This window comes from Primulina tabacum, chromosome 17 (genome assembly GCF_025594145.1).
Source record: "Primulina tabacum isolate GXHZ01 chromosome 17, ASM2559414v2, whole genome shotgun sequence".
NCBI classification, from domain to species: Eukaryota; Viridiplantae; Streptophyta; class Magnoliopsida; order Lamiales; family Gesneriaceae; genus Primulina; species Primulina tabacum.
In genome coordinates this window covers 34374950-34394723 of record NC_134566.1, presented here as the reverse complement: position 1 = coordinate 34394723, position 19774 = coordinate 34374950, and the positions used below count along the sequence as shown (strand labels likewise).

General features: G+C 31.7%; 1 pseudogene; it reads right to left on the bottom strand.

Moving 5' to 3' along the window:
* Positions 1-3112: 3112 nt before the first annotated feature.
* On the bottom strand, positions 3113-5539 carry LOC142531561 (tubulin alpha-2 chain-like; annotated as a pseudogene).
* Positions 5540-19774: the final 14235 nt, after the last annotated feature.

Below are 19774 nucleotides of genomic sequence, written 5' to 3'. Positions count from 1 at the left end.
GTTAAATAAAGTTTTATTAATAATTACAATATTATTGTTTTTTCTTAAAATATTATAAATATTTTAAAAATAATTTGATAGATAATTAAATATTTATAATTAATAATTAAAATAATAATAATATTTTGAATATAATTTTAATGTTAAATAAAGTTTAATGATCTTATAATATTATTGTTTTTTTAAATATTATAAATATTCTTAAAATAATTAAATAATTAAATATTTATAATTATAATTATGTTTATTAAAATTAATTTAAATATATTTATTAGAAATATATTGAAAGTATTACAGTAATCATTAAACACAATAAATTAGAATTTAATAAATATTTATTTTCATAAGAATAAGAGGATAAAAAGGTAATTTGTGGTGTATTGATAACTCATCCCACTTAATTTGTTAGATTAATAATCAATATATTAATCATAAATTAGTTCTTAAATCAGGTCAAAATGATTATTAATATATCTTAAAATTTTAACCAAACATTATATAAATATGTGATATTCATCTATCTTTATTTAATCACATTAACCAAACATACCCTAAGAGTTACGTGTTACGTATCAAAAATGCAATGTGCACCCGATAATTATGTACGAGAGCGACCTCTTGAATCGTCAAAGTTGTCGTTAAAGTTAGTACTGGTGAGTCGATGACTTAGATCACGATTAGAACGTCGTGTTCTGAAAAAGAAGTACACGTCGCTCAGCCTCTTGGACAAATCACGTGTAGAAACTAAATAATGATACACAAATATTTCGAGAAGGAAGAGGAAAAATCATTAAATATGACCGAACATGCCGGCTGACCCCACATGTGACCAATAATATTTAGGCACATTTAACTAAATAAAAGGTTTATATCATATTTAAATCTTCTGCAAGATTCTTAGATTCATCTATATTATTTAATTAATCATTTATTTGTAACATCAACTTTCAACCAACACCTACCCAACCGATCTTCTATGATAAATATTATTTTATTGGTCGGAAATGGTATATTACTATTTTACCATATTTATTAGAATCTTGCAAAAAAATGAAAAAAATGTGATGATTCCACAAAATATAATTTTATTATACTTCCACACTCTCTTGGCTACGCCATTATAGACAAGTTTTTATTAAATTTTAAGAAACTTTTCATAATGATTGAAACTCAATTAAATATGATGGTTGAAATATTTTGTTTTCAATCAATTTATGATTTTATTCAATTAATTTATATTTTTTTCGATTTTTTTCATCACCCAGTGGAGATTTATACATTGGGGTTAAAAAAAAAAAGAATATGTCTTTGTGATACGGTCTCACGGATCTTTATTTGTGTCAATATTCCAATAAAAAGTGATACTCTTGGCATAAAAAGTAATACTTTTTCATAGATGATCCAAATAGATATCTGTCTCACAAAATACGATCCGTGAGATCGTCTCACACAAATTTTTTCAAAAACAAACCACTGTGATGGGGACAAAAATGAACCTGTTTTTTGGGTTCAATATCGGATATGTTTTTAGAGTAAAACGTGGCATGAGAAATTAACGATGTGTCATTAAAAATTGTGATTTGGAGACAGACGAACCACTCCCGATGAGAAAAAATCAATTTAGAGGAAAATAAAGAAACTAATGGATTAGAATAATCAAACAAAAAAAACATGTAAACTACATATAATCAAAAATATAATAGTTCTTCCTCTTTTCATTAATTAAGTATGAAGGTTTTTGGAATAAAAAAACACAAGAAAAATAAAGGAAATGAACTATTGGACTAAGATATACATGAAAAATCTGGTAAAAGGACACGCGTCGGAAGGCCAGATGGCTGTTAGTCGTCTCCGTGGAAAGAGCGTCACTCAACGGGAAGCACGGCCAAACTTGCCAACTATTCTGCACACCTCACCCCCCAACATTCAATTCACACGTATCACACCCACAAACGCAATCCCCATCCTTCCACCTATAAATAACAGCAAAGGCCAGTTTAGTCTTCCACGTTCTCCATGAATTATTACAGCATCGATCAGAAGAGCTGCAGGTTGTTCTCTTGCCCGGAGTATTCCGGTTTCGATTCCAGGACAGCGGCGTTGGATATGGATCAGGAGAGTTGTGGTTCTTCTGCGGAGGAGGTCGAGTCGCCGAGATCGGTGGTGGGAGCGGCGGCGGAGGGAAGAAATCGGAAAAGCGCCGTGCGATCCCATATCCAGATTCTGCGGATCAGAGCCGAGGATTTTCATCTGGGAGACGATATTGGGGAGGGGAAATTGAATCTGAGAGATAACCCAGGGTTTCGGGATTTTGTGATATACTCAAGGCCTATATTGCCAGCTTCCCCTCTCGGCGGCAAGACTGAAGGCCACTGAATCTCTTGGCCTGGTTTGTAAATTATAATTGAAATAATATAAAATATATTTAGTTTTGTATTTTCTTTAATGTAATTCTGTGTCTATATTATTAATATGAATGTTAATTAATTAATTAACATTCATATTAAAAGTATGATTTCTTCGGCGGAAACACTTTGATCTTTAACTAGAAACACTTGATAAAACTTAAAAATGGTAGGGATGAGACGAGAAAAGAGGAAAGATGTAACGTTACTAATAACTTTTATAAAAAAAATTGATTGGAGTAGAAATACAAAGATCATACGTATATTTTTATGAAGTCGGGATAGATAGATATATTTGGAAGAGGTCAATTGGCCTCGTGTTCTTAGATCGACGGTTTTGTTAGGTCGAATTTATGAAGTTCAAGGACTACTTTTGTAGTTTAAGGACGTGTTTGGATAATTATCTTTTAATTTAATAACCCAAACGGAATATCAAAGTAAAAATATCATTAGTCTAATGTTCCATTTTAAAGCCAAAAAGAAATATAATTTCGATGAAAAGGTGAGAAGGTGAAAAAAAAAACTGATTATATTAATTGGAGTACATTGATAATAAAAAAAAAGATTAAATAATATTAAATATCAATTTATTAATATCTATGAACATAAATAGATACTCACAAATTTGGGTTATGTTAACAAACCAGGCAATTTAAATAGCATACATGATCGATCATAAAGCTTACATTTGTGAATTTAAATTACAAAATCTAATGAATCACCATATTAAAAATAATTATAAATGTTTTAGCATAAAATTCATTATATATATATATATATATATTAAAAATTGTGAACCCCGACGCAAATCTGTTCGACAACGATGAACAAATTATAGCAACACAATTTTTGCTGGCTACAAAGACACGAGCGCACACACAAGGATTACAAACACACAGAACAGAGAAAACAGAGACACAAACCCAAGATGTCCTTACAAACTTCATCTACCTTCGCCCCGAACGAAACTAATCTATTCATACTCATCTTCATCATCTCCTTCAGGGCCTTCGGCTCCAACTTCCTCGTAGTCCTTCTCGAGAGCAGCCAGGTCTTCCCTTGCTTCGGAGAACTCTCCTTCTTCCATACCCTCACCGACATACCAATGCACGAACGCACGTTGCAGTACATCAGATCGAACTTGTGATCAATTCTTGAGAAGACCTCAGCGACACTGGTTGAGTTGGAAATCATGCAAACAGCCCTCTGCACCTTGGCCAAATCTCCACCAGGAACTACAGTAGGGGGCTGATAGTTGATACCGCACTTGAACCCAGTTGGGCACCAGTCCACGAATTGAATTGTCCTCTTGGTTTTGATGGTGGCAACAGCAGCATTCACATCCTTGGGGACAACATCACCCTATACATCAAACAGCAGGCCATGTATTTCCCATGGCGAGGGTCGCACTTCACCATCATAGACGACGGCTCGAAAGCAGTGTTGGTGATTTCAGCAACAGAGAGTTGCTCGTGGTAAGCCTTCTCAGCCGATATAACAGGTGCATATGATGATAGCATGAAGTGGATTCTTGGGTATGGGACCAAGTTAGTTTGGAACTCGTTCACATCCACGTTCAATGCCCCATCAAATCGTAAAGATGCAGTCAGAGAAGATATCACCTGGAAAAATTTCCAACGAATCAATTCCACATCAGGACCATAGAAAAAACCATTGATACAGTACTGGATGCTTTATTTTATACCCTTGACAGATAAATTACCTGAGAAATGAGCCTGTTGAGGTTGGTATATGTAGGTCTCTCAATATCAAGTGATTTACGGCAGATGTCATATATAGCCTCGTTATCAGAAGCACAGCAACATCGGTGTGCTCCAGAAGAGAATGGGTCGAAAGCACAGAATTGTATGGCTCAACCACGGCAGTTGAAACCTGAGGGGAAGGGTAAATAGTGAATCCAAGCTTAGACTTTTTACCGTAGTCAACAGAGAGTCTCTCGAGCAACAAAGACCCAAGCCCAGATCCGGTGCCTCCACCAACAGCATGGAACACCAGAAAACCTTGCAAACCGGTACAGTTGTCTGCAAGCTTCCGGATCCTATCAAGGCAGAGATCGACGATCTCTTTGCCAATAGTGTAATGACCTCTAGCAAAGTTGTTGGCAGCATCCTCTTTGCCGCTGATCAGCTGCTCCGGATGGAAGAGCTGGCGGTAACCACCTGTGCGCACCTCGTCGATCACTGTGGGCTCAAGATCAACGAAAACAGCACGTGGGACGTGTTTCCCAGCACCTGTTTCACTGAAAAAACGTGTTGAAGGCATCATCTCCTCCGCCAACAGTGGTATCTCCGGGCATTTGCCCATCAGCCTACACAAGGTAGAACATGAAAATTTTTGGATCTGAGATCATCATTATTCAATTTCCCGATAATAATCATACGATACCACACCAACGATAAGAACAATGAATCAGACAGAAGTCCGTTACAATCTATACAACACATTTAGATCTACGGTTTCTAATGCATTTTCTTCGTATATCACAAAAAAATGAATTAAATATATATGATTGCAAAGATCTATGAAATCATATAACCCCACAAACTATAATAAATACGATCCAAACAAAAAAAAAAACTTCCCTCCGGACCTACAACTACACACACAAAATCGACGACAAAAATGACAAAACAAAGAAATCCAAATCGGACCAACGACTTATGATACATTTTCTTCCGGCCACAATCTACTCCAATCATTTTCAAAAATTTCAAATGTCGATGCAATCATGAAAACCAAAAGAACCATGCAATGTCCACCCACCCAGATCTGAGAAATTCACATCAGCGTGGGGAAAAAAACGAAATTTAGGATCCCTAAAACCACAGATCTAACGCAGATTCATCAAAAACGAAAAAAGGAAACATTAATATCCAAACCTGGATGCCATGTTCGAGGCAGTAAAGCTCCCAGCAGGCATTTCCGACCTGAATACCAGCCTGACCAATGTGGATCGAAATGCACTCTCTCATTTTGGATTAGATCTGACGGAAGAAGGAATTGAATTGGCCCGAGGCGTATACAAAGACGTCTCCGGACAAAGTGCGACGCAGAGTCGGAATAGGAATGCCCTAGGGTTGAGTGTATAGGCAATTTATAAGAGTGGTGCGCAGAAAACATCAGGGGCAGTTTTCTCTTCTTTTTTTTCTCTTGTTAATTTTTGTGTGTCTCAATTATATATATATTTATAATAAAAAATTATAATATTAGTATAAAAAATAATGATTTTTCACAAATAATCAAAATAAAATATTTATCTTATAAAATTGACCGATCAGATTGTTCACCTAAGTTTTTATAAAATATAAATATAAGTTAACTTTTTGAGTTGGATAGTTCTAAATTATCGTTGGATACTTAGATAATTAATTAGATTTGGTTTTTGAAAATTTAGGAACCGAGAAGCTACCTGGTTTCTATATGAGTTAGGCGAGCAGGTCTTTCTATTTTTGAGTTTTTTTAAAAAATTTTGGTTATGATTTGCCCCCTTTTCATAAAATCACAATCGACATTAGTAAAATAACGTAGAGAATGATCATGGTCCACGAGCTCCCAATTCCGACCTGGTTCCTAGGTCGTATTCGGCCATTTGACCTCGAGTTCTCCCGACACTTAACCATAACAAACCTAGATAATCATAAGTCGATTATGATTCAACTGACTATCGATCTGTTCTTGTTCTAGTTTGACTATTAATATTTATATTTTTGGTTGAAGATAACCATATAGGTTTTAAAAATGGAAAAACAAGTTCAGTAATTATTTAAAAATTAATTTAACTATAAAAGATATAAAATATTGATTTTAAAAAATAAATGATTGTCAATTACATTTTAACGGGAAAAGTTCACTTTAGTCCTCATATTTTCATACAAAAGCATTTTTGGTCGCTAAACATTTCAACGCAGCACTTTTAGTCCTTAAACTTTGAAAATTGTAACATAATTAGTGATTGCATTTATTTTTTTGGATAAATATATTAATATTGAAACTTTCATTTTGTATTTTAGTTTTAATTTTTTTTTCCAATTTTAATATTGAAATAAAACATACAAATATCTTTAATATTTTATTATAAAAATAATTTTGATTACTTAATTTAAAAATAATCAAATGTTAACACAGTAAATTTTTTTAAAACATTGAAAGTTCCAATAATCTTATCTTCAAAAAAAAATTTCTTACATTAATATTTAAGCAAAATAAAAAATATATTTATAAAAAAATCTAAAGTTAGTATGTTAACTAACAAAGTTTATAATCATGAAATTTTTTCGCTAAAAAATAATCCATCGTTTATAATTTTTTATTTGAAAATGATTTATCGTGTCATTGTTAACGACAAATTTTAATTAATTTTGATATGTTTATCTAATTTTTATTTGTGCTGCTAATTTATGTACACAATTAATATAAATTTTTTTTCATATATATAATAAATATATTTTTATATTGTAGATGTTCTATTATTTAGTAGCTTCTTTGTCTTTGCCAAAATTTTATTTTCTAAATTTTTTTGTTAAATTTTGGGCCATAAATTATTATAAATATGGTAATTTAGTTCTTATGAGTATATTGAAATATAAATCTAAAAGTGATGAGTGATTTTGTTATATTTTTTTAAAATTCAGGGACTAAATATGTCGAATTGAAATGTTTATGGACCAAAAAAATTTAATAAGAAAATACGATGACTACAAATGCAATTCTATCGCATAAATTTAACCCACCATCCCTACATGGGCCTGTACTCGGCCCATATTAACTATATAATATTAATCAATTACATACTTAAAAAAAACTTATAAGTAATTATATTTAAATCAAGTAGATAATTTTTTTAAATGAGTCAAAATTTATATATAATTAATTAATTGATAATGATTTGAAAAAATTTATGATTATAATATAAATAACTGAAATATTTTCATTTTTTAAACAAATAGATAATACGCGATTTATACTTTATTATCCCATGGTATTTAATTTTAACTATTAGACTTTGATATTATTCGTCTTAAGAATTATATTCAGTAAATTCGAAAACTAATTTTAAAAACCATAAAAAAATAGTCAGCTATAATAATAATTATTATTTTATTAATATTATTATGATGTAGGAATTATTAAAAAACAATTACAATGGTTTAAACATAATTTTTTAAAAAAGAAGGGGCCCAAATGGGCTTTTTGTTTAATTTACAATTATTTGAATCGAATTTTCAATAAAATTAGGCGCTTATGTTGCCCAGCCCATTTAATAAAAGCAGTTGTTCTGCAACAAAAACCATCTTAAAGTTGAGATTCATAATTTTTCTAATATATATATATATATATATATATATATATATATATATATATATATATACACCTAGACGTGGCTAGAACTAAGTCAAGTCATGAAGAGAAACAAAGTTTCACCTCTGATACTTACTGAAAATTTATGGTCCAATTCCAGCAAGTGACAATAGTCCAAATACAGACTTCAAATTTGTCACGAGCCTGCAATCACGAAGAAAACCGTTAGAATGGGGCCGGGAGGGTGTCCCGTCGTAGCCCCTCCGATGCTCAAGTCAGAGACTGATGATATAAGTCGAGAGCAGCTAAAGGTGCTGCTGAAAAATAAGATAATGAATTCATGAATTGGACGCTCAAACATGGTATTTATAGGAGAATACTTGGGCCTTCTATCTGGGCTAGGAATGGGCCGGGGTTTGATCCTGATATAGAGGGGCTCATTTATGAGGTATCAATCTTTTTTTATGGGGAAATATAATTTCTTATATAAATATATGCTAGCTAAATACAAAAAATAGAACTGTCAAAAAATGTTAGGCTCGTCAAACCAGCATGTCCCACCAAAACACTGTTCTCCTTTGAGATGCTTTTATTCTAAAATCACTAATTGCAAATACTATGCCACATTTTATCTTTTAATTTGGCAAAAAACAAATTAGATAACAAATCGATTTCAGGTGGTTTCTGTTGAAAATAATATATTTGAATGTTGAAAAAGTAATAGTTGAATATTTGAATGTTGAAAATAAGAGTTGTAAAAATTAGAAATTTTGTGTGTGATGATTTAGGTAATAATGTATTTTATTTTTGGATTATTTGTAAATAAATTTTATAAATAGGCTCACCATTTGTGAAGAAATTCACAATTGAGTAGAGAGAAAAATATTATAAAGTGTGTAGTTTGGTAAATTTTGAGAGTTTGAGATTTTTACTTTTTACCATAAATTTTTACTTTTTCACAACACGTTATCAGCACGAAGTTCTAAAAGTCTTCAATACTTTTCCAAGCTCCAAACAGAAGAAAAAGGTAACAAAAGTAATAATATTTATTTTACTGTTATTTATTTATTGTGTATATATTTAATATGTAATATAATGTTATTATTAGAAATAATAAAAATAAATTTTTTCAAAAACTTGTTATAAATCCAGGGAGGATGTTAAGACGACATCTCACACTCCCGGTAAGGGATACGACAAGTATAAAAGTCTATAAGATTTTTAAACAAAATAACTTATGACACCCCATTATAATCATATGATATGATATACATAATTATTTAAACATGACTAATATTATATACACCATATTATTACCATAAAATTATACAAATACATACATTTATTTTTTTGTACACCAACGGTCGTAAACGGTAACAAAACGGCTAGTTTTTGCCCTATAAATATGATCTCACAAACATATTCAATCACTCCAACTTTCTCTTCTTCTCTAAAAATTATTCTTCATCAAATTTTTCGAAAAAAAAAGAAGATGGCTTTCTCAAGGTTATTTTTAATTATTTTGGTTATTATACTCACGAGTCTTTTATTTATCGGAGAATATCCTCCTCGTGTGTTTTCTTTATTTTTACAAATGCTTGTACTTGTTGTTTATCCATTACTTTGTATTGCAAATATTCATTAACTGATAAAATGCATCGTAATTTTTTTTTAGTGCCACCATGTCAAATTTGACAAAGCTCGAATTTGTTGCGCTCGACATCACGGGAAAAAATTATATGCCATGGACTCTCGATGTAGAAATACATCTTGAGTCATTGGGTCTAAGCGAGACCATTAAAGAAAATGGGATATCTTCATCACAAGAAAAAGCAAAAGCTATAATATTTTTGCGTCGACATCTCGATGAAGGTTTAAAATGTGAATATCTCATCGAAAAAGATCTCATGGCTCTGTGGAAATGATTGAAAGAAAGATTTGAACATATAAGGGAAGTTATACTTCCGACCGCCCGTGATGAATGGAATATGTTAAGATTCCAAGATTTTAAGAAAGTCAGTGATTATAATTCAGCGATGTATCGAATAATCTCGCAGCTAAAATTTTGTGGACATGAGGTTACAGAATCGGAAATGCTTGAAAAAACATTTTCCACGTTTCACGCATCAAATATAACTTTACAGCAACAATATAGAGTGCGTGGATTTACGAGATATTCTGAACTCATCTCCTATCTTCTTGTGACGGAAAAGAACAACGAGCTGCTAATGAGAAATCATCAGTCCCGACCCATTGGATCAACAACATTTCCAGAAGTAAATGCTGTAAGTAAAAATGAATTTAAACCTAGAAACCAAAATCAAATTCAAAGACAAGGTTTTGGTCGAGGTCGAGGTCGTGGTCGTTGACGTGGACGTGGAATTGGTCGTGGTCGTGGTCGTGGTCGGGGCCGGGGTTTTGAAAACAATAGAGATAGTTATTTTTATAACTCATCTCAAAAGGGCGTCACGAACCACCCACAGAAAAGGCATCATGAGAACATGAGTGTTAATGAAAATCACTCGAAAAGATTTGAAAGTTCTTGTTTCAGATGCGGCACTCCAGGACATTGGTCTCGTATTTGTCGAGCCCCTGAGCACCTTTGCAAGCTCTATAAAGAATCAATAAAGGGGAAAGAAAAAGAGACCAACTTCACTGAACGCAGTGACCTTTTGAGTGATTCAACTCATTTTGGTGCTGCTGATTTTATGAATGATTTCTCTGGAAATGATCAATATGTTGGTGGGATAGAAATGAACAATATTGATGCTATAGGTTTTCTCAATGATTTCTCTGAAAATGAACAATATAATAGTAGAATATAAATGTACAATAATTTATTTTTCATGTATTCATATAATAATATTTTATTGTACAATTATGATATGTGTTATATTTACATATGTATTGTCAGTAATTTTATTTCATTGCATATTTTTTTGAAGTTCAAATATGAAAAATGCTATGAGCAAAGCTGAAGTTTGCATACCCGATAGTGGTACAACGCACACTATCCTCCGAGATAAAAGATATTTCTTGGAACTAAAACCAACAAAACAACGCTGAATACAATATCAGGTCCTGTAGACTTGATTAAAGGATGTGGTAAAGCACAATTTTTGTTACCTAATGGTACAAAATTTTTGATCAATGATGCTTTATTCACCACAATCGAAAAGAAATCTGTTGAGTTTTAATTATATATATTCCCGTGGGTATGATACTCAAACAATGAATGAAAGGAATGAGAAATATATGTGTCTTATCACATATAAATCAGGAAAGAAATATGTGATTGAAAAACTACCAATGCTCCCTACTGGATTGCATTATACACATATATGTCCCATTGAATCAAACATGATAGTTGATAATTCTTCAATATTAACCAATTGGCATGATCGATTAGGACATCCTGGTTCAACAATGATGCGAAGAATTATAGAAAATACACATGGTCATCCGCTGAAAGACCAGAAGATCTTTCAAAATAATAAGTTTCAATGTAAAGCATGTTCTCTTGTAAAACTTATTATAAGACCATCACCAGTTAAAGTCCAAACTGAATCATCAATGTTTCTTGAACGTATTCAGGGTGATATTTGTGGACCAATCCATCCACCATGTGGACCATGCAGATACTTTATGGTATTGATTGATGCCTCCAGCAGATGGTCACATGTATATTTATTGTCAACTCGAAATGTTGCATTTGCAAGATTACTTGCTCAAATAATAAAATTGAGGAATCAATTTTCCGATTATACAATCAAGAAAATTAGACTTGATAATGCTGGTGAATTTACTTCCCAGACTTTCAATGATTATTGTATGTCTATGGGAATCATTGTTGAGCATCCTGTTGCTCATGTAAATACACAGAATGGATTGGCTGAACCATTGATTAAACGTCTGCAAATGATTGCTAGACCAATGATTATGAAAACAAAGCTCCATATTTCTATATGAGGACATGCAATTTTACACGCTGCTTCATTAATTCGCATCAGACCAAGTTCATATCATAAATACTCCCCATTGCAGCTTGCATTTGGTAAAGAACCATACATTTCTCATCTGAGAATTTTTGGATGTATGGTGTATGTGCCTATTGCACCACCGCAACGAAAGAAAATGGGACCTCAAAGAAAGGTTGGAATTTATATCGGTTATGATAGTCCATCAATCATTCGATATCTTGAACATCAGACAGGCGACGTGTTCACAACACGTTTTGCTGATTGTCATTTTAATGAGGAAATCTTCCCAATGTTAGGGGGAGAACAGAAACATACCGAAAAGAAAATTACATGGTATGTGTCATCATTGTTACATCTGGATCCAAGAACAAAACAATGTGAAAAAATGTACAGCAAATTGTGCACTTGCAAAGAATAGCAAATCAAATACCAGATGCATTTGCAGACACAAAAGGGGGTAACTAAATCATATATACATGCTGCAAATGCCCCTGCTCGAATTGAAATTCCGAAGAAACAAATTGAAGATACTCATGATGTCATTAAACGCCTGAAGCGTGGAAGGCCAGTTGGTTCCAAGGATAAAAATCCTCGAAAAAGAAAATTCATAGTGAAACACGATGATCACAAAAGAGAAAATGATGTTCCTGAAGAAACACATGATAATCACAAAATAGAGAATGCTGTTTCTGAAGAAACACATGATAATGAAAATGTTCTGTTAGAAACACAAACTGAAGAGAATCGTGAAATATCTATCAATTACATTAATACTGGAAAAATATGGAACCGAAAAGATATAGAAGAAATTGATGATATATTTTCTTATAATGTGGCAATCGACATCATAAATGATAATGAAGATCATGAACCAAAATCTTTTGGTGAATGTAAAAATCGGCAGAATTGGATAAAATGGAAAGAAGCCATATATGTTGAATTGGATTCGCTAAATAAACGTAATGTTTTTGGACCTATAGTCCTTACACCTGAAGGTGTAAAACCTGTTGGATACAAATGGGTTTATATTCGAAAGCGAAATGAGAAAAATGAAATAGTAAGATATAAAGCTCGACTTGTTGCACAAGGTTTTTCTCAAAGGCCTGGAATTGATTATGAAGAAACGTATTCTCCCGTGATGGATGCAATTACGTTTCGATATTTGATTAGCTTGGCGGTATCTGAAAATTTAGAAATGCGTCTTATGGATGTTGTTACAGCTTACTTATATGGATCACTTGATAGTAATAGATATATATGAAAATCCCTGAAGGATTTAAGATGCCTGAACCACAAAGTTCAAAAACCCAGAGAATGTTATTCTGTGAAATTACAAAGATCATTATATGGGTTAAAGCAATCCGGTCGAATGTGGTATAATCGACTAAGTGATCACTTGATGAAAAATAGATATGTAAATAATTCAATATGTCCTTGTGTTTTCATTAAGAAAACAACATCCGGATGCGTAATTATTGATGTATATGTTGATGATTTAAACATCATTGGAACGAATAAGGAAATTCAAGAAGTTGTATCATACTTGAAGGAAGAATTTGAAATGAAGGATCTTGGAAAAACCAAGTATTGTCTGGGTTTACAAATTGAACAAAAAAGAATGTGGAATGTTTGTTCACCAGACAAATTATACAGAAAAGATCCTTAAACGTTTTAATATGGATAAATCAAATCCTTTAAGTACTCCAATGGTTGTTAGATCATTAAACATAGAAAAGGATCCATTCCGTCCATGTGAAGATGATGAAGATATTCTTGGTCCAGAAGTACCATATCTAAGTGCTATCGGTGCCCTTATGTATCTTACAAATTGTACAAGGCCTGATATATCTTTTGCCGTAAATTTGTTGGCAAGATTTAACATATATCCAACAAAGAGACACTGGAACGGAATTAAACATATATCCCGTTATCTACGAGGAACGACAGACTTGGGACTTTTGTATTCAAAAGATGCTAATCCAAGTATAATTGGTTATGCCGATGCTGAATACTTATCTGATCCACACAAGGTACGTTCCCAAACTGGATATGTATTTACTCGTGGAGGCACTGCAATTTCTTGGCATTCACAGAAACAAACGCTCGTAACAACTTCATCAAATCATGCCGAGATTATTGCACTACATGAAGCAATTCGTGAATGTGTGTGGTTAAAATCAATGATCCAACATATCCAAATCTCATGCGGATTATCATTCGACAAGAAGCCTGTGATATTACATGAAGATAATGCTGCATGTGTTGCTCAAATGAAAGAGGGATACATAAAAAGCGACAGAACTAAACATATTCTTCCTAAGTTCTTCGCATTCACTAAGGAGCTAGAGAAGAATAAATGTATTGATCTTCGTCACATTGAATCAAGTGAAAACTCATCAGATCTCTTCACAAAGGCACTTCCTACGTCAATATTCAGAAAGCACATATATAATATTGGGATGCGCAATCTACGAAATTTGTGAAGAATTGATCGTGTCAACATGAGGGGGAGTTTACGTGACTGCACTCTTTTTACCTTACTATGGTTTTTATCCCAATGGGTTTTTCCTAGTAAGGTTTTTAACGAGGCAATACAAAAACACGTAATGAAGACATCATCGTATTATGATCATCATCACAAGGGGGAGTATTGAAATAATATATTTGAATGTTGAAAAAATAATAGTTGAATATTTGAATGTTGAAAATAAGAGTTGTAAAAATTAGAAATTGTGTGTGTGATGATGTAGGTAATGATGTATTTTATTTTTGGATTATTTGTAAAGAAATTCTATAAATAGGCTCACCATTTGTGAAGAATTCACAATTGAGTAGAGAGAAAATATTATAAAGTGTGTAGTTTGGTAAATTTTGAGAGTTGAGATTTTTACTTTTTACTATAAATTTTTTACTTTTTCCACAACAGTTTCAAATTTTATTCATTATCCAAGATTGCTCATTTGGTTAAATTTCAAATTAATTTTTTTTTTTTTGAGAAGTTGTATTCAACTGTGTTAAAGCACGTTTACCAACAATTTATGGAATTGATTTTTAAAATGTTGTATTACAATCAGTGTTTTCATAACTGGACCGACAATAGAACTGATTTATCTTAAAAAAATTGCTCAACCACATATATTTATCTAAGTTCAAAATATAAACAATATACTCATAATAAAAAATAATAATATTTTTTTATAAAAATAAATAAATCAAACTAAGGTAGATTATTACTAAAATAATATTTTTAATAAAATTCAAAATCAAAATAACACACACACACATACACATAGATGTGCACGGTAGGTGTGCAGCATATCAAAACTGATATATATATATATATATAGAAATGAAAATAATGTGATTCAATCGATGCAACTTTCAAATTTTCCCCGTATTATCCGACAAATACTTCCTCTCTCGATATAGAATTGACAAAGTAGGCTCAAGATTCTTAACCAATATTTTAAGGAGCAAAGCTATAAATCCCATAAAAATTTATTTATTTTTTAATCTAAGAAATACATTGTTTTATGTAATAAAATACACTTGATTTACCATTATGGACGCAATTTTAGTCTACAAGCACCATAATTTTACCTCCGTGGGGCAATTTAATGTGTACTTTTTCCGCTTCTTTTCTTTTTTCTTTTTATTATGGTCACATGGGCCATGGTATATGTAAACATTCCAAATGTGGCCCATAATACCGACCACGTAAAATTGGGTTTCGAACAACAGGCCCGGATCTTTGGACGGGCCTAAATGGGTTACTTTTAACACCTTATCCAGTGCAACTAAAATGGAATTAAAATAGGAAACATGGCCCAATCTAATTAGGCCATGGCGCCTAAATTTTATTTGCATATAATATAATATAATATATTATTAACATTAATGTTCTAAAAATATAATACCCATTTGTGTAATTAAGAGATTTGCTCCTTTCTTAAGGAAAAATGAGTTGCAATTCTCGTAAAGGTAAAAACTTGTGTGAAATGGTTTCACGGGTCGTATTTTATGAGACGGATCTCTTATTTGGGTCATCAATGAAAAAATATTGTTTTTTATGCTAAGGCATAGTTTGGTGCACATGATAGCATAAACATGTGATGTATAATATAATGATAAGTTAATGATAAATAAGATGTATGATATTATATTTAATGTTTGGTATGATTTTAATAAGCGTGATTAAATTTATATATTAGATTGTACGACAAAATTAACCTTATCATAATAAATTTTATAATTTCAAAGTTATTGCTTCAGTTCATATTTCTTATATGTTCATGCGCCGACAGTACTTGTATGATTTATTTTTTTACTTAATTTTATATATTATATAATATGATAATTGAGCACTTAATTTTGTGAGTCAAGTCAAATATAAAATTTTAAGGTTAATCGCGTGATACTAATAATTTTATTGAGATTTATACAAATTATTTATATAATTATCTCGAGTTCATTTATATAATTATCATATTATATAATATATAAAAATAAATAAAAATATTTATTTGATTTTAATTTCTACCTACAAGTGAAATGAGAGAACAATAGGGTTTATGATTTTTATATATTGAGGGCAATTAAGTCATTCGTGGTGTTTTTATCATAAGATTAAAATTATCACATCTCATAAAAGAGATATTTTATCCCTATATAAAATTATTTATCACGGGCCTATTATATTTTCATGAACTTTCTAAAAAGGTACCAAACGTGAGATAAGGAGGATTATTTATCAATCTCTCTCTTATCTCATATACCAAACTATACCTAAAAGTATTATTTTTTATTGTGAATATCGGTAGGGTTGACCCATCTCACAGATAAAGATTCGTGAAACCGTCTCACAAGAGACTTATTCTCTCGTAAAATATTAGAAATATTGAATGTGGGCATTCTAAATTTCTAACATTTATATTTTGAAAACTATTGATTGAATAAGATATGAGTGTCTCTGCCTGATTTCGATTATTTGTATTTAATTACATTGCAATCAAAAATAGACTTTTAGGATAGAAATTGAAACGTGGCAGTTATGAAAAATTAGCATCAATTATACTTTAAGGTAAAACAACAAGTTCTTAATCTTACGATTGGTATCAAAAATTTGACGTGACTGGTTCTAAAAAGTGGAAATTTAGTAAAATTATAGCCATGTAGGAGACATGATAAGAGATAAATAAAAAATATGATGTGTGAGTTGATGTACGATTAAGAAGATTTAAGCTGCACATCTAGCATCCATTATAACTCTCGATAAAGCAGTAGACAACACATGATCCAACAATTTATGTATAATGAATTTTGCAAATTAAATTAAAAGTCACTGGAAATTGGGAGAAATTTAATGTGAGTAGGAAGTAGGAAATTATGTTGGTTGGGGTCATAAAATTTATAAATGACATGTGAGTAGGGGTCGACATGGGATCAAACAACCTCGTGGTCATGTCTCCACTATTCGTTCCTAATATATATATATATCGCAAACCCGAGTGAAAATATTTATATTATTTTTATACTTGAATTTTTGTACAAGTGAATTTGATGTATAATTACGTTAATAAAATTACAGAACAGATGCTAACTTTCTGTTATACTAGTCTAAAAGTTAGCTAGTAGTAATCATATCACTTCATTTTTTTAAACTGTGCATCAGTCCATGCGTCACGTACAGATCGCTCTCACATCATAAACAATTAATACAAATTACATCCCACATAAATAAAGAGAAAATATTATAAGATATTCTTTTTTAGATAGGTGAATCGAGACATCATCTCAAATTAAATCAATCATTGACAGAATGCTCATTTTAGAGCACAAAGTTTGAATTAGTTAAATCGGACCTGAATATTATATTTGGTACAAAAACAAATTATTATTGATGAATGACTGATTTATACAGAGAACTTCGCCTATTTATCAGCAATTCTGTAAATATTTAATGGACGAGGACTTCTGTCGTCTTTATTACCTCTCTTTACCTTAACGTTAAGTTATTTGTTAATTCATTTATTGTTTACATGACTTCCGGCAGATAAAGTAGCTATCAAAGCTATTGTTGTCAATCGAGTAGGTGATTTTTTAGACTCTTGCCTAGGCGAGAAGGTGAAGCTGCTCCTACGGTCCGCTTAACGAGGAATAAAAAAAGGACTAGAGCAAGTTGGGTTGGGGTAGAGAGCCGTAAGCGCAGTGGGAGGGGATGACAGAGAACGTGCTCATACGATTCATAGAAGGATATGCTAAACTACTTGATTGTTGGGAACTTTGACTCCTTTCTATTCGAAATATACTTTTATAGGAGCATTACAATCTGCTGCTCAAAGGATCTCTTATGAAGTCTCTATTGGTTTTATTCTTATTGTGCGCCTTGTTAGTGCGTTTGGATCCGCAAAGACAATTGCTAGCCTGTTCTCCTAACCCAACCTGGGAATGATAAATTAAAATACGCAAAATCTCGTCGAAAGGCTCATTCTGAGTTGTGAGTCATATGGCAGGCATCTTTTTCTGCTCAAGGGCTGGGGCCCAAGGGTCCTGGTACTATCCAGGTGCGAAGAAACTCAAAGGAACTGCAATGAGCATAAATCCCTTTTACAGGCCTAAACGATATCTAGAATTCTTGTAGATAAAATGAAACAATAAATGTAATATTAGGTCTATTGTGGAACATTTATCCGTGAGACGAGTCAACATTGTTCATATTTACGATGATAAATACTATTTTGTCTACATCGGTTGATCTTCACCCGACGCAACTGTTTCCACAAGATGGATGAGCCCTCGTTTGAAATCTAGGGGCCTACCTCGTTCTTCTTTCGAGAAGAGTAGTTGATTATCTATCGGGTGATCTATATTCGATGAAGTATAGAATGAGTCATAGTTTGTATAGAATGAGTCATAGTTTTTATATGGTCGAAGAAAAATCTCAATCATACAAAAAAATTGTTCCAATATGATTACATCTTATACCAAAAAAAAAATACATAAAGTTATTATTTATATCAGTTTTAATATACACGTACGTATCGAGTATCATGACATTCTGAAATACGTAACGAACTTTATACGTGCGTACAACACATGGATAGGTAGATATTTTCTAAAATAAACTCACACAATATTGTTGTTAATTTGATAAAATAACTAGTTGAGCATATGTTTTTTTTTATGTATTTTATTTACTGTAAAATTGAGTTATTTATTTCTCTAGTTTTCCATTTTTCACTGTTTAATTAATTAATTAACATGCTCGTGATATTAGTTGCCGGGCATAGACATATATATCGTGCTTGCTATGGTACTTACATTGTGGGCCTTCGTGTGCCTCTCTCGATATACATCACCATGTGATAATCCATTCCGCACTTATTTCACAAAGTATCACTGAAATTTCCGTGACAATTATTATTAGACAAAATTGATTCTGTAAGTCGGATTTTATACGTTTTTTGTCGTTCAATACGTCAAAATTGGTTTTAGTACAATAAATCATTATTATTATTATTTGTATATTCAATACAATTTTCGCTGACATGATATAAGAAATGTCTGACATAATGTTACATATTACGGACATGCTAATAAGATTAAGTTTTGATAACTTAAAATACGCAAAGTTTATGTTTTTCTCTCTATTTATCAAATTAAGGCACTTAGAGGTTTTACCATTTTTTGTTTACAAAAGTACCTTAATCAAATTTCAAAAGTCTATGGCGTCTGAAACAACAAAAAACAAATACTAAAAACGTAAAACAAAACAAACTTTATTAAAAATATTTTTAAAAATAAAATTATTCGATAAAATAACATAAAATTATTATATATATATATATATATATATATTTATTTGGTATCTCATGAGACGGTCTCACGGATTTTTATCTGTGAGACGAATCAACCCTACCGATATTCACAATAAAAAGTAATACTTTTATCATAAAAAGTAATATTTTTTTATGGATGATCCAAAGATCCGTCTCATAGATACGACCCGTGAGACCGTCTCACATAAGTTTTTGTCATATATATAAAATGTGGTCAAGATACATGAATATG